General features: G+C 40.3%; 1 protein-coding gene across 1 annotated transcript in view; it reads right to left on the minus strand.

Moving 5' to 3' along the window:
* The window catches only part of LDB1 (LIM domain binding 1), a 199,626-nt gene that overhangs the window by 179,783 nt on the left and 2,294 nt on the right, over positions 1-17,549 (minus strand). Inside the window, exon 2 of the mRNA XM_075215901.1 lies at positions 17,132-17,221. The gene's annotated coding sequence lies outside the window, so the exon portion shown is untranslated. The remainder of the gene's footprint in view (positions 1-17,131; positions 17,222-17,549) is intronic.

Genomic DNA, 17,549 nt, shown 5'->3' on the forward strand with positions numbered 1-17,549 from the left:
ATCCACATTTACAGGATTGCTGGTTTTGCTGGAAATGCACACAGTGAAAAGCGTAAAAAAAAACGTCACTTCAAAAGTCCTACTAGCACTATAGAAGCCCCTCTTTGTTCAATGCAATGTTGTTCTTTTATTGTTCCAATACTTCTCATTCCAGCCTTATTTATAAAGAAACATTTCTGCTATGGGCCTGCATGCTTACACTTTTGTAAATGGACCTCCAATTTCAGAAAATATGTAAAAACAAAATATTTGAAGATTAGTGCTCGGTAAAGTTAGACAGAAGATATTGGGCAGGTAATTTTTTGTAAATGGGTTTCCCATAAATACTTTGAGCAGATCACAATAAAATGTAACTATCTGAGCTGCCACCTCTAGGAAGAGATTGGTATTACCACTAGTCTTCTCAAGAACTTACAATGTACCGGATCAGTCATATTTTCTGTAATTCACAAAATATTATTCCAATCTTTTTTCAATATATATCTATTTCTCTGTTACAACCAACTTTGTTTTCAGAAACTGAAAAAAAATGACTATGCATGTTATTTGTAAATATTCCCAAAATTGCTAACAATGTTATCCATATGCATAGTTCCTACTTGTAGGTGACCTTGTCTGTTGTTTACAAAAACATGATGTTATGCGATTGCATGCATGGTCGGGCTCCTCTTTCTTAAAGAGGAACTGTCAGGTTTTATATTAATAAATTACTAGAGCAGCATGCAGTGTGTGTAAGAAAACGGTTACATGATCAATGGGAACTGCCGACAGTAGAGAGACATCTTTCCTAATGGATTAGGAAGTGTCACATCGTGCAAACCAGCAGCAATGCTGTAACAGAAAGCCAGATAAACGATACCTCTAATAGATACTTATTATAAGACTTTCTATTCTTCTACTACTATTTAAAAATTTGATTTGCCTAATTATATAATGTCAGTTAACTGAAGGTATGGAAACATGCCATTAAATCTATGTTTAGTGGTTATCAGCCTTGATAGGAATGCAAACACTTTTATTATATTAAAATCGCACAGCAGGAATAAAATACATTTAAATATATGTGTTAATTTACATAAATTACAAAACAGCAGAAGCTGTGTTTTGAGAAGTCTCTAGGAAGCCCCAATACCATGACAGTTCATTATCTATTAGTATAAGTGGTATCTGTATGCTTGGTGGGCCCACAGAGACAATATGTGACTAGCCAGTAGAGGACTGACTACAAGGCACCATGAAACTATTGATACTAGATTTTTAGTTGCTGTGTTACAGGCTTTAGTCTACTGCAAAACAGGCAATGAATTGGTTGCTGAGGGTTACAGTATCTTTTTTGCTACAAGCACCAGGGACGTTTGTAAATTGTTCATCTTTTATGCTTTTTATGGCACAATTTGCTGTCATTGTTTTATCAATAAGATTTAAAGTTGATGTTTTCTCTCTGTTGTATTGATTTGGGATCACTGTGTAAGCTGGGTGTCATTCTATGAGATCTCTTACTCCAGTCACTCATGTACGTAGCTCGGGCTGGGATACAGACAACGGAATCAGTTAGAGATAATAGTAAGTACTTATTTTTTGCAGTAAAGTGAAAAGTCATATACATTGAGACTGAGGCTGGGCACACACTACAGAATTTCTTTCCCGATGAAACATCTTTAACGATTTTATCAACAACAAAAAAAAAAGTCCCGATCAGCATGCCGATTCCTGAGTACACAATATATACGTTTTACACGATTTATTATCAGATCTGTCATAACCATCAGCTGAAAAGATGGTGACTCTGCACACTCCATAGAGATCTATGGACACTGCCGGTCCTGAGTGCTTACACACTGCAGGATTGGAACGACATAGTTCCATTGTTGAACGAGATTTTTAGTCCGGTTTAAAATTCAAATAAAAACGATACGATGAGCTATGGAACAATAAACGTTCATCGTTGAAGTGTACACACTACTGTGATATCGGACTGAACGGTTGTTTATCGTGTGTTTGTGTTTTGCCTGATAATCGGCTAAAAACCCTGCAGTGTGTATCCAGCCTAAGGCTTTATCGCTGGTCATTATACACAGTTTGGATCATAGTGTCTTTTTAAACAGGCCTATTAATATGTGGGTGCATTATAAATGATTCCTCAGGATGACTGCCTCACGTGTCTCATTTTACCTACCAATCCTACTAATACAATACATTGGAAGACAGGTTAACACTAATATTTTATTTTCCAAATAACCGGTTCCCCACTGTGGAGTGCCAATCTTCACCCAGTCACAGGCCACAATAATCTGATGGGACATGATGCTGTGCCGTGATGGCAGCTGGGCAGCGTACGTCCTGCAGATCCCGGTAAGCCAATTGCCTTCAGTGCTATTACTCCTACTACAATAAAGTGTCAATGCTTGTTTTGGGTAAACACCAGTGTTACATGAAAGCGCATTACATAACTCTGTTACCAGGCTGCTCCATGTGAGTAATATAACAGCCGGCATTGGAGATTTCTCTAATGCATTTTACCACTTTACTTCTATATGTAACTCAAACATTTTCCTAGTACAGGGGTTTATTTGCTCTAATGTCGGGAACAGAGCAATATTATCACTACTAACACTGACATGTCAGGACCTAGATCATGGCCACATGGGCCTGGAGCTGAAATTATGAAGAGCCTATTGTGAGCAGCACCAAGTCATCGGAGGGGGCGTAGCCAGCACAATGGAGGGCATGGATAACGCCTCTCTCACCCACCCCCATCCCCCCCTCCTTACATGATGCACACACCATTAACCGGTTCAGACAACATTTAAGGAAACTGTTCCTGGAGTTCTTAGCTGAGCAGGACAGTCCTCCAAAATTGTGACTATTCTGGTGGAATCATTGCAGTTAAGAGGTAAAGTTATGTTATTTTACTGACCCTAAATGACGCATATAAGTTGCATATAAATGGTATCAGTCAATATAGACAAGAGACTGTATATAAAAATGGTGTCAATCAAATTAGGGAGGAGTAAATTATATCAATATAGATAGGAGACTGCATATAGCATCCTCAAGAAAAAATAACAGGGATGTATTGCAAGTAAGACAAAGCAGGTGTTATACTTTTCTACATAATAATGTGCCCTGTACTAGATAACTCTCTCTCTCTCTATACACACACATATATATATATATATATATATATATATATATATATATATATATATAAACGAGAGCATCCTAGTGACCGATATACACTACAGAGAGCATCCTAGTGACCTATATACAATACAAAGAGCATCCTGGTGACCAATAGACAATACAGAGAGCATCCTAGTGACCGATATACAATTCAGAGAGCATCCTACTGACCGATATACAATACAGAGAGCATCCTAGTGTCACGTTATTCAGGAAATTGGAGGAATGCTTGCTGATTTTGACACTACTAAGCAGAGAGGTGTGGAGTCTAACGTGTCTCTGTTCTTCGCCAGGGACCCCCGCAAGGATGTTTGGGCTTAGCTGCGGGAGACACGCAGGTTGCGGTCCTCAAAGTGAGTAATCAGAGAAACAATTATATGGAAGAGGGTGTCAGGCAATCCGGGACAGACAGACGCAAGAAAGAGAGGTACCGAGGGAATATCCAAAGCGTAGTCAGACGGTCCGAGGTCCGAGGTCAAACACAGGAATCAGAATATATGTATATCACCAAAGCCAGGAGGGAGAACCAGGAGCAGGTCGGGTATAAAGCTGAGGTCAAACACAGGAGCAGTCAGAATGGAAAACACAGGAAGTGCTGGAATAAGGGGACCCAATACGTGCCAGAGCTGAGAATAAATACAGGAGAGAGGGGACGTAATTACCGACGGTGGTGCCGTGGATCAGCGCCGCCAGAGTCAGGAATAGGGTCCCGTTGCCTAGCAACGGGACGCGCATGTGCAGAATCACCCGGTAATCTGCCGGAAGTTATGCATTTGGTTGCCTGATGTGAACCATAGATTGTAAGCTTTGCGAGCAGGGTTCTCTTACCTCTCTGTATGTATTACGCAGAATTGTTTAATTACTGTTTGTTCCCAATTGTAAAGCGCTACGGAATTTGCTGGCGCTATATAAATAAATGATGATGATGATGTCACCGGAGGCAGGCGCCATTCCCTCTGTGGAAGTGGAAACACAGGGACAGCGCCTGACACCAAGTGACCAATATACAATACAGGGAGCATTCTAGTGATCGGTATACAATACAGAGTATATCCAAGAAACAACAATACAATGCAATTAGCGATAGCCATATAGTGCAGAGACCATATGCAGCCTCTGCTCAAGCTTCACATTACACAGGTTTCCTCCCTCCATGGCGGACAGGGATGAAGGACACAGAATGCACATCTGAGAGTGTATAAAATATCTACACAGCTGCCTACCTTCCCAATGGTACCTAAATCCAGCCACCTTTTCTCTCTGCTTCAACTGCATGTCATCTCCGCCATCTCCAATCCACTACAATAGATCATTCCATAGAACTCACCATTTTCTGTCGTTGGTAAAATCGTTAAAGAGGATAAAAGGTGAAATTTTCTGTATTGTGTACCCAGTCTAACAATATGAAATTTGTAAGCCGAGTTACCGACTATTGAGTGCACCAATGGTACCAACTATTTTCACTGTATACATAGGATTTTATTCAAATTGTTTAGTTAGGACTGTATTTACATATTGTTAATGTGCCTGCTGCTGTGATAGACAAGGTGTTTGACATAGAGACCTGTGAAACCAATAATCCCATTTACTTGTTGCGATTACCATTTTATTAATTACAATCTGCATTATTTACAGCCAATTTACACTTAACTTTTGACAATTGCTTTTTACTATCAGTCCACCATTAGTCTAGGTACACACTGAAGAATTTTTGGACCAACGTGTTGTCTACAATGACTTTCCCTTCGACCGAAGGTCCGATCTCTTGAACGATTAATGCGTACACACTAGTCACGTTTTAGACAATTAACAAAAGACTGACTTTCCGGGAGGCGATTTCTCACGGCCATATTAAGCTTAGAAATTTGTACTTACTTAAACGACTACGTAACGATTTCCCCAAGAAATTGAAATAAGGGGCAGAGCATGTTCAATAGTAACCACCTCAAACCTCATAAAAAAGTGAAGATGACACGTTTTCTTCATACATTCGCTACCACGTGTACATTGTACGTTCGTTGTCAACCGCACATAAAAAAAATATTTTTACTAATATGGATACTTTTGAAGAACAACAAGCAACTTCTCTTTTTCTGCTCACTGTGGCAAGAAGATTGCAAGTACAGACCCAAAGGGAATGAAGGAGAAAGAATAGATCGTGTTGGACCAAAGACTGGTTCAAGAGGAGAGACTCATTCTCTTGTATGCCCCTGGTGCAGGAGATACGGGACAACAACCCCGATGACTTCAGGAATTTCCTGAGAATGAATGAACCAACATTCCAGGAACTGCTCCAACTAGTCACCTCCATCATCCAGAAGGAGGACACCCGTTTCAGGAGACCTATATCTGCTGAGCAGAGACTAGTTGCTACCCTAAAATTTCTGGCAACAGGAAGGACACTGGCTGATCTGAAATACAGCACAGCAATGTCACCCGCAAGCTCTGGGTTTGATAATACCTGAGACCTGTGATGCTATCACTGAAGTTCTCCATGAACAGTATATGAAGGCTGGTAAACATAAATAGTCTTTTTTAGATATAAATGTATAATTTTATTTACATACATAAAAGTTACTATATTAAATTTATAAAGTACAAACCAATAAAAGCAGCCAAATAAACAGTTTATAGTTGTTCATATTGCAACAATTCGCTATTATCCATTTGTGAGGAACTTCCACTGAAGTGTTGCATGTTTGAGCTGGGTATAGGGGTAGAAGTCAGGAATGGTTTTGGTATTAAATATTGTCCTCCCATACTACCATGCTGCATCTCTGTTTGCCATAATGTGTACGATGGTGTCTGGCTGTGGTTTGCTGGCGTTAGAATTGTATCCGGGTACAAATCTTCCTTGGTAGCCCTACACAAGAGGTCGCACACCAAACGCTCCATTTCCACTTGTATTAGTCTACTAGCACTTTTCATTTTGCCTGCTAGCGTTTTTCCAAGTAGTTCAAAAGTGTGCGGTTCAGGTTTTTTGGCCATCAAAGTGTTTGCGCATTCCACCATCTTTGTAGTTAGCGCTTCACTTTCATCAACCTCACGGAGGATTTTTTTTACCTCTTTTGTTGCATTTGTGGTGGAATTACAACCTCAGGTACATCCTGGTTGTTGACTGTCACCCGGGTTCCCTGTACAATAGTTGTAGTTGTCTCTTCTTGGTCATTAAGTTCCATCATGAGTTCTTGTGACAGGACAGCTGGCTGAGTACTCGAGAAATGAGAACAAAAAAAAGTAAAATATTAAGTGCATGTAATTAAACTCTTTCACTTATCTTTATGTTTCAGTTTCCTGCAATGGTAGAACAATGGCAAATTACTGTGGACGAATTTGATAAGCACTTGAATTTTCCAAACTGTGGTGGTGCCATTGATGGGAAACATGTCAGAATTATGCCTCTATCCAACAGTGGATATTTTTATTATAATTATAAAGGTTTTTTCAGCATCATTCTAATGGCCATAATGGATGTGAATTATGAATTCTTATTTGTGGACATTGGAAAAAATGGTACAGTGTCTCATGGTGGTGCATTGGAGAAGACTCCCTTTCATGCTAAATTAAAAAACTATGAGCTTAATATTCCAATTGGAAGTAATACAAAATATGGACTACATTTTGTGTTTGTGGTGGATGAAGCTTTTGCATTGCACAACAACGTATTGATACCTTACCCGCAACGCAATCTGTCTACAGAAAGGCGTATATATTTAATTATAGACTGTCACGAGCCAGGCGTGTTGTAGAAAATGCATTTGGAATTCTCAGTAACAGATTCAGAGTTTTCTGCTATTAATCTGCGTTTGGACAATATAGACAAAGTGGTGATGGCCTGTTGTCTTCTGCATAACTTTCTAAGATGTAAAACCTCCTGCGTACACAGTTCACATACTTATGAGGACAACAATGTTGAGGAAATGGAGGTAGTTGGCTTGACACCTCTAGAATCAGACCACCTTAGAAATGCAAGTGCCAGTGCAAAATTAAACAGGGAGGCAAACCTTCAAGTTTAATGGGGAAGGTGCTGTGCCACGGCAGAATGATTGTGTGTAACAGTTGTGCATAAGCATGTTATGTGTGCAAACTTTATTGTTATGTATTTGTACTGCTCCGGGTTCTCCGGTTTCCTCCCACACTCCAAAAACATACTAGTAGGTTAATTGGCTGCTAACAAATTTACCCTAGTCTGTGTCTGTGCGTCTCTCTGTCTGTGTTTGTGTCTCTCTGTCTGTCTGTATATATTAGGGAATTTAGACTGTAAGCCCCAATGGGGCAGGGACTGATGTGAATGAGTTCTCTGTACAGCGCTGCGGAATTAGTGGCGCTATATAAATAAATGGTGATGATGATGATGAGACTACTGTCTGTATCCAGGCTGCAGTTGGACTGGCGTGTAATTTCATTTTCACGAATGAAGTGTAGAAGGTCAAAGTACCACAGCTTTGGCACATAAACATCATCTGCACCTGCCACTGATTTTTTTAGGCCTTAACCTTATTTAGTTCTTTTCTTGTATACAATCCGAAGGTTCTGTATTTTGCTCTTTGTCCATTCCACATTGCTCCAGGGTAATGTCGCAGGCACACTTTCACAAGTTCTTGCATAGCCACATTACAGAGCATTCTGTTACAATATTCCTTTGATTTAAATTTCCACAAACAAGCGTGCGCAATATAAGTCTCAATGAAATCCCTCATGAGCTCCACATTGCGGTCATATGACATTTTCAGGTTCTGTTTAAAAATAAAAAGAAAGAGTCATGGCCATCTTTTGTCCACTGATAATATCAAAAAACGATTCAATATATGGTACTATATTTATAAAATATTTTCAGCATAATTTTATGTACTAGTACTAGTGTATCATAAATACTAGTAAGTCTAACAAAAGTATTTTGCATATACACATATTAACAGTCACAAAATATATATTTATGCAGTTGTTATGATAACCACACTGGTACAAGAAAAAATTAATAATCACAACTTACCTTGTATGGCAATGGATGTAAGGTGTAAAATGCTCGTAGTATCCGTTTGTTTTTCTCGGACCACTAGGGGTTAAATATATTGATATATTCGCTAAACACAAGGTTATTATACACGACTGACCTTCACCCACAATGCTCCATTCTGTAGAGGTACCACCACTGATTGGTCCACAACTGAAACGAACGCCCATGTCTGAGTGTATAAAATTACCGAGGGACGTAAGAAGATGGCGGGAGAGGAGCAGGTGTCGGTGGGGGTCCCAGAAGTAAGGAAAAAAATTTGTAGAAGTAGTGGAAGGGGATGGAGAAGAAGAAGAAACACCATTAACGGGCATGAAAAGAGCAAAGGTAATGAGCCCATGAAAGGTGGAGATGATGGTAAAAGTACTGGACCAGTACGACTATGACTGCCAAAAGAGAAAATACCGGAGAGTTAATACCAGGAATTAAATAATAATTCAGAAATTACTAAAACAAATTAAGGTGAAACTTGGAAAGAAAACAAATAAATTTCAAGTACAGAAGCGTTGGTCAGATCTAAAAAATAAAGAACAACGGAGACTGAAGCGAATCCGTAGAAACATTAAAAAAAAGTGAGTTTGACTGCTTGAAGGACTTGTAGGTGAATTTGTAGATAAACAACTGACAATAGTATATAGTATATTAAAAATGTGCTACATAGGTACCGAAAATGTAACTGCTGAACACGTAATTATGAAAGTTAAAAAAAGATACAGAATTAGAAGAAAAAAAAGATGTTTTAAAAGAAGGTATTTGAAGTCACATGTGGAAACTGTAAAATGTTTTGGCGAGAAACGTATACCGTTATAATAACCAAAATGACACCTGTTTTACACAACCTATGAAGGTAAACGGCACCTTCGCAGAGATGCAGCAAGAAGGGCCACAACATAAAGTTATTACGAGCAGTGTAGAAGGTGAGCACATTGCGACTTTACTTGGTCTTAGAAAAGAACTAAACTTTATTACGGATCGAGAAGTTAAATGCTAAACTTTTTTTTTTCCTTTTGTCGTAGATACAATCGTCATATGAGACGAAAGTTCTGAGGGAGAAAAGAATGCTGGTAGTCCTTTGCATGGTGTGGTAGAGAAGATGGAAAAGCTTGACAAATATTTTAAAGAATTGAGGACAAACATCAATGATGTAAAAAAAATAAAAAAAATAGAAAAGAAACTTCATGGAGATGTTTCAGTTTTTTTCAGGAGCTTATGCCACAAAGCACTAGCCACTCTCAGCATTAAACAGTCAAATGTTATACTAATAATACAAATATGTTTTATTTATCACTTTACTTTTGAAGCATAATTCAACAATAAATGTGTTGGATGTACAATGTGTGGTTTATTCTGTGTATTTTACAAATATATACATTAACAAGTAAACAAAGGTACGATTACAAAACAACTTAAATGTACATGTAAAGGGTTTTACAGAACACAGGTGCAAGAAGCAGAACAATTTACACAGGTGTACTAATATGCAACCAGACATATATAAAATACACACCTATAGGGACACACAAACGAGTGTTATATACAAAACTGTATATAATTATGCAGTCAGACAAATGTAATACACATATTTAACCTTTTTATCAATGTGTATTGAGTGTACAATAAAGTGACACATAGCTATAATTAAGGAGGCAGACATAAGCAATACACGTACAAATAAAACGCTGTTTGTTATAAGACTACACTGACAAAGGTTTATAATTAAGCTGGCAGACATATGCGATACGCATTAATGCGATAGACACCTGCTATTGCTTTACCGCTAGAAGCACCTAATTACCAAATGAGTGACGTGCGGACACCGCACCACGTGGGACTGGTACAGGTATCAGAAATGAACATACACACGCCCCCAAATGAGTCGCAGCTCGAAGGAACTTGGTCGCGGATCGATTGAAAAATTATATACACTACATGATCGTTAGGTAGATTGGTTGAAAAATATTAAACAGTACGACCAACCAAATGAACCGATAATCGACACTTTGGCACGACTTTAGACCATTGTGTCACTATACACACTAACCCGACTTCCGACCAAACGGTCGTATGTCGGATGATTTGCCCGAAATTGGACAAAAACACCCAGCCTTACTCTTATATCTCTTTAATAACTGTGCCCTGGTGGGTGTTATATATTGTTGCCTGTGTGTGGATCTACAGCTTGGTCACAGGCTTTAAGCATCTCTCGAGTCAACCCCAGAATTCCTTCTGAATCCTTCAACACCAGCGTCTATTCAGTTGGAGTTACTGCATCAGAGATGTACGAAGGTGAGAGAACACAACAACAGTTCCACACATGATCACCACCCCCTTCCTGCTGAGTGAGGGAGTGATCCAAAAAGTAGAGAAACTCTGCTATAGGATTTTTGTTGTGTTTGTTGCCACCTAGTGGAGACATGTATAACACCAGATTTTAGCAGTTTGTGAAGTTTACAAAACAACTGTAGAATGTAAAGAAAGGTTGCTTTAAAAACCGGGTTGTGAACAGTCAAACATAGCAACTTTTTAAGCAAGACAAGAGGACTCCAATATACTGTCCCACACTGGTACACAAGGCTTTTAGCTGCCCATAGACTAGCAAGACCCACACCAGCAAACAAAGGGTTAACTCTTCACGAGTCCAGACTGTTAAACAAATGTAAATGTAAGCACACACTGCATGTTAATCAAATGTATCACAAATCACACACTGCATTCAAAGGGTTAACTTGGTCGAGCTATTTCTTCTTAACAGGCTAATGGATTTGTTAGAGTATCAAGGACGCAACATATTAAATTATAGATTTAATATACAAAAGTACAGGGCATTCAGATGTAAAAATAATTAATAAACATTTAATAGATTGAGATAACATACACAAGCAAAGCAGTTAAAAATAAAAGAGGTTACATTCAGAGTAGCACTTACATGAGTTGCATTCTTTTTATGGCCAAGGGAAATTGGTTTGGAAGATGGACAGCTTATCAATGTGAATTAATTTCCCACAAGTCTGACAATTTGCTGTATCCGGTTTCAGCCTTTTACAGACACTTCCACACCTCTTTCTAACCCCAGGGGGTTGTGGCCTGTGACACTTTTTTTCAATCACCATTTGCATGTTGCCTGATTTACTAACCAATTCTACTATGTGACCTAACTTTTCTGTGGAGCATCACACAGATCCAATTTTATCATTAATAAATCCCATATGAACTGGTCCATCTTTTGATATCAAACACAGATACAGTGTAATCATATACTATACTCAATTCCTTAAGTTCTCTGTGGGGCAGAATTCTTAAATTAATATATGAGCTGCTCTTCATCCTGCTATGGAGGAATATATGGTTGATCACTACTTTTATTGATTTTAAGTGGCATATTTTAAAACAGAATTATATATATACTATATCACATATAGCCAACGTCAGCACATGGCCACTTTGAGCCGGACAACATGCTGAGTTGTTCCTAAGAGTCTATTCAGGTGTCACAACTCCCTCCCTGGCCAGGCTATATCTCTCAGCAGGAGCTCTTTGAAGCTGTCACAGGTGACACTCCTATCTTCTCACACTGGAATGTGCAAAGCCATCATTTACATCAGACATTCTGTCTTCACATTTTACACTTTAGTAGCTAAACTTCTCAATGGATTCATTTGACATAACATATTTACACTGCAGTTATGATTTATCCCTTATTCCCCACAATTATGTGACTGGTTAACCCTTATAAATAACTAAGTTCTCTATGTTCATGACAGGCCACACCAGTTAATTATTGATTTGAGGTGTTTCAATCAGACCCGTTGCCAGAGGTGTATAAAATCAAGCAACTAGACATGCAGTTTCCATTTGCAAACATTTCTAATACAAAATGGGTTGTTCTGAAGAGTTCAGTGACTTCAAGCGTGGTACTGTGATTGGATGCCACCTTTGCAATAAGACGGTTTGTGAAATTTCAGATTGGGTATGGTTTCCGAGCTCATAAATGACTATAAAACTGGCATAAATATAAGACAGTCTTACTTAAAAAGCAACACCGCGTCATGGTGACACCTACTAATTGCGAAGACTCTATATATAATTTTTTTTTCTGTTTTACTTTAGAAAAAATCTGTTGTAAGCCAGAAAATATGTCTTCTTCAATCTATAGAGTCTATAGAAGAAACAAATATACTGAAATAATAGAGGTCATAAAGTATGAGGTGCACATCAAATATCTGGGATTTTACACTAAATATTAGGCTGCAGGGGGGCAGATGTGGTGCGTCCTTTAAATTTTTTTGAGGGTGACAATATCTAAGCCTATTGACCTATTAGGTATTAAATCACAGCTGGCCAGTATTTGTAGGCAGCATGTATTGTGCGGGCTGAATGTATTACTCACATTGGTAACCCTGGCATTGCTACACATTCATGGTCCTAGTAGGAAGATATATAATATCTATGAACTGTTATGCACACACATATTGGATACACATCACCTACAAAGTAGTAGTATGTTTTATTTAACTGAAATATGGTTGGATAACATCGTCCCTCATCATCCGGCCTTTTTCCATAGTTCAGAATCATGATATACTGGTTCTCTTCTATAGGAGATAGAATCTTCTCCACTTATCTCTTCTATAGGTGATAGAATCTTCTCCACTTATCTAACAGCCACTCATGTGCACCTTGACTCAGATAATATTTGCCATATCTCTGAATGTCTCATTATGAACAAGTCTTGGGTACTCCCAGTAAATTTAACAACTAGGCCAGTGGTTCCAAAACTTTTGCAGTTTGCGGCACCCTTAGAGTCTCCAAATTTTTTCAAGGCACCCCTCCAAAATAATTACTGAGCAGTCCTGTTTTAGATGTAGTTGGGTAAAAAAATTGTAATAAGTATTTAGGTCATGACAGAAATACTTATTTAGTTGTATGCAAAAATGCCCCTCTGCCCCCTCTGCATCCAGGCACACTGCCCCCTCTGCAACCAGGCACACTGCCCCCTCTCACGTTGCCCCCTCTGCCCCCTCCTCTGCCCTCCTCCTCTGCCTTCTCTCACGCTGTCACCCTCCTCTGCCCTCTCTCACCCTCCTATGCCCTCTCTCACGCTGTCACCCTCCTCTGCCCTCTCTCACGCTGTCACCCTCCTCTGCCCTCTCTCACGCTGTCACCCTCCTCTGCCCTCTCTCACACTGTCATCCTCCTCTGCCACCTGCCCTCCTCCTCTGCCATCTGTCCCCCTCCTCTGCCATCTGTCCCCCTCCTTTGCCATCTGCCCTCCTCCTCTGCTCTCTGTCCCCCTCCTCTGCCATCTGCCCTCCTCCTCTGCCATCTGTCCCCCTCCTCTGCCACCTGTCCCCCTCCTCTGCCACTTGTCCCCCTCCTCTGCCATCTGCCCTCCTCCTCTGCCATCTGTCCCCCTCCTCTGCCATCTGTCTCCCTCCTCTGCCATCTGTCCCCCTCCTCTGCTCTTTGTCCCCCTCCTCTGCTCTCTGTCCCCCTCCTCTGCTTTCTGTCCCCCTACACTGCCATCTGTCCCCCTCCTCTGCTCTCTGTCCTCCCCCTCTGCTCTCTGTCCTCCTCCTCTGCCATCTGTCCCCCTCCTCTGCCCTCTGTCCCCCTCCTCTGCCATCTGCCCGCCTCCTCTGCCATCTGCCCTCCTCCTCTGCCATCTGTCCCCCTCCTCTGCCATCTGTCCCCCTCCTCTGCCATCTGCCCGCCTCCTCTGCCAGATGTCCGCCTCCTCTGCCAGATGTCCGCCTCCTCTGCCATCTGTCCCCCTCCTCTGCCATCTGCTCCTCTCCTCTGCCCCGTGCCAGGAGCCAGCTATAGAACAAAAGAGAGCAAACAGAAACTTACCAATCCGCGCGGCGCTAGGACCCTGCAGCCTCCTCTCTCGCGCAGCTGTCACTGACGTCGATATTCAGTGACAGCTGCGGGAGAGAGGAGGCTGCTGGGTCCCGGCGCCCGGCGGATTGGTAAGTTTCTGTTTGCTCTCTTTTTTCTAGGGCTGGCACACACTTTGGAACCCGCCGAACTAGGCTAAGGATGAGGACAGACGCATATAATTTGCACTTTGATAGAATGGCAACATCTGCAGTTATGAAAGATTGATTAATTTCTTACTGGTGGTACAAGGGCTACATGTCTTACATCAACTGCCCCTATTACATGTAGTAAATGAGCAAAATTGTAAAATTGGTTGATGTGTGGCAGGAATGCCCTTATGACGTGTAATACTTTAGTACACTAATAAAAGCAGGCTGTGACATCCCTGCCGCCACAGCTACAGCGGTCTGCAATAACCCAGATGCACAGAAATGCAACAAAGACAACAAACAGGTCAGTGGTGGTATTGCTGTACAGATGCCTATCATATACACAAGGTCACTCTGCATAATCTTCAGACTTTCCAGGATGTCAGGCGGAAGCCTGAACTGACTTCTCACCTCTGGGTCAGGCATCCTATAGAGGCTTACTTGTGATCTGTAGATGCTCTCCCTGCGCCTTTGCTACTTTCACCACCAGCTGTGCCGCTCCCAAATGTAGACAGCAATTGCTAACAAACAAGTTTATATGAAACAAGAACACAAATCAGCAGAGCGTTCGCAAACAGCCAATCACAAGCAGTTCACTATTGCTGGTGACAGTCATCACTACCATCGACATTTGCACCGGCCTGTGATTACCCTTAAATAATAAGTATATTTATCTATGCCCCGGTCTATGTATTTTCTACTGCCAAGCAGCAAAGGGACATGTACACAACGGGTAAGAAGATTTTACACCTGTATCCCTGATAATTCAAGGAAATTTTTGATCATAATGAACACATTATGTAAGATGCTGTCTTAATATTTTAGGACACCTCTTGGGCATAGCATTGTTAATTGAAACACTAGGTTTTCAAATGCCATATTGTTTTATAATATATGTTGTCAAATAATTATATTTGTGTTTAAAATGTTATTTGAATATAATGGTTAATATAATGAATCAAAAACTACATATCTTTGAGACTGTTATGACTTACCAGCAACCGACATGACCTTTTAAAACTGATCATAGAGGTCTTCACGTATAGTAGCCGACTTTCCCTAAGAGTTAGATGCACTCGCAGGTACTCGGATGCCCCCAGGACTTAACTGTAATGTAGTAAAAGTACTGTCTCTGTAGCATGGTGGTAGGAGGCAGTGGAAATAGCGACACAGCACACGGATAACCAGGGACAAGCCAGATGTCGTGGGTCAACAGAGTAGTCACAGACAGTCCATATGGATCGGCGATGGCATCAGGTAAGGGAAATCCAGGAGACAGAAGCAAAGGTCAAGGGCAAGCAGAGTTCAAGCAGGGTCCAGAAACAAGCCAAGGGTCACAACAGAAATAAATTAGAACAAGCAGTGTATCCACTGGAATCTAGGAGCGGCTCAGCAAGTGTGGTGGCACAAATGCTATGACCGATAGGGAGGCTAAGCTATTCCTGCCTTAAATACTGAAAGGGACCAATCAGCTCCCCTAATCAGCCGCACAAGGCTGTTGATTAATTAGGAGTAGCTGCCCACGCCCTGACTGTCAAACTTATTAACAAAATAATAGACGCAGCGGCAGAGAGTGAGGCAGAGGCATTAAGTCTGTTGATTGATTAGCCCTAGCTAATCAATTAACGAAGAGGTGAGAGGTGGAGAGACACAAAGGAAAGGTAATATGACACAGGGAGGTGGGGGACACAGGGTGGATAGCCTTGCATCATTTAGTATGTTTTATACTATACTTTATAGTGTTAAAATGCATCTAAAATTAATTTCACTTTATCAAAATCCCTAAACCTTCGAGGGGGCCTGGGCGCCCCCCCTAGCCATTAATTTCAAAGTGGAAGTTCCATACCAGCACTTCTAAATTTCCACTTTGACCACTAATCTGCTGTTTGTTGATATTTAGGGAGCCATCTTAAATACATAATGACTGCGTTTGATGGCTCCAAAACATATTATGTTATATTTTCATATTATGCTTTTATATAATAGAAGGATTGTTATGATCACTTACACAATTGAAAACCAGGGGTAAATGTATGTGTGTGCATGTATCTGTGATTATTTAAAACTGGCGTCTTTCCACCGGTATTTATAACGTAATTGTATTAAAGGCAGCACGGTGGCTCAGTGGTTAGCACTTCTGCCTCACAGCACAGAGGTCATGAGTTCAATTCCCAACCATGGCCTTATCTGTAAGGAGTTTGCATGTTCTCCCCGTGTTTGCGTGGGTTTCCTCCGGGTGCTCCAGTTTCCTCCCACATTCCAAAAACATATTGGTAGGTTAATTGACTGCTATCAAATTGACCCTAATGTGTGTGTCTGTCTGTCTGTCTGTGTTAGGGAATTTAGACTGTAAGCCCCAATGGGGCAGGGACTGATGTGAGTGAGTTCTCTGTACAGCGCTGCGGAATTAGTGGCGCTATATAAATAAATGGTGATGATGATGATGATGATGAAGGCCTTTAATAAAATTGTTGTTTTAAATAACGCCAGCAAAACACAGAAAATCAGTTGTTTTAGATAACCTCCGACTGATACATTTACCCCTTAGTGTTATTCAACCACTGAGGTTGGCACAGTTCAAAAGTGTCTGTTTTGGTCAAGCGACAAAACTTTAAAAAAATAAAAAATTCAGCTTTAAAGGCACATAACTTCAAAACCAGTGTACATATCAGCCTAATATTTTGGGAGTTTTCTTTATACCAATGACAGCATGTGTTATACCAAATTTAATTGAAATTAGAGAATGTAAGGTAGAATTTTTTTTATAAAACTGTACTGATTTGATATGGAATGGCCTCAGACTGAAATAGGCTATGCTTTGTTTATAGTTGTACTATATGAAATGCACAATATATCTATCATAATGCATATTTAAGAGCACATATAATTCACATTTTATACTTACAGTACTACTGCCATCTACGGTCTAAAGTTAGTTTTGGTTTCTGAGACTTGAGAAGGAGGAATCAATTATTTCTTACTGAGACTGAAGAAGCTATAGAAGGAATACAAAGAGAGAAATTCATTTGGATCTTTCTGATGGATGAAGAAAAGTTGTGCCAGTCTCCTCAATAAAGATTCTACGATACACGGTTTAAACTGAAGACTGCAGAGTTCATTAGGGTCTCCATGCAATAAATCGAAGGAATCATTTATTTTTGCCAACCTTATTTTTTTAAGCTAATTAAAGTATTTTCCTACATATCTTTCAGTTTGCTATTTTTTCTTTGTGCTAGTATTTCAGGACAGTAATCTTGGCAACCTGTTACAATATTTAACAGATGCCCATGACAGCCTGAGAAGCTGAAGACCACAGCTGCTGC

This window comes from Mixophyes fleayi, chromosome 6, assembly GCF_038048845.1.
Source record: "Mixophyes fleayi isolate aMixFle1 chromosome 6, aMixFle1.hap1, whole genome shotgun sequence".
Lineage (NCBI taxonomy): Eukaryota > Metazoa > Chordata > Amphibia > Anura > Limnodynastidae > Mixophyes > Mixophyes fleayi.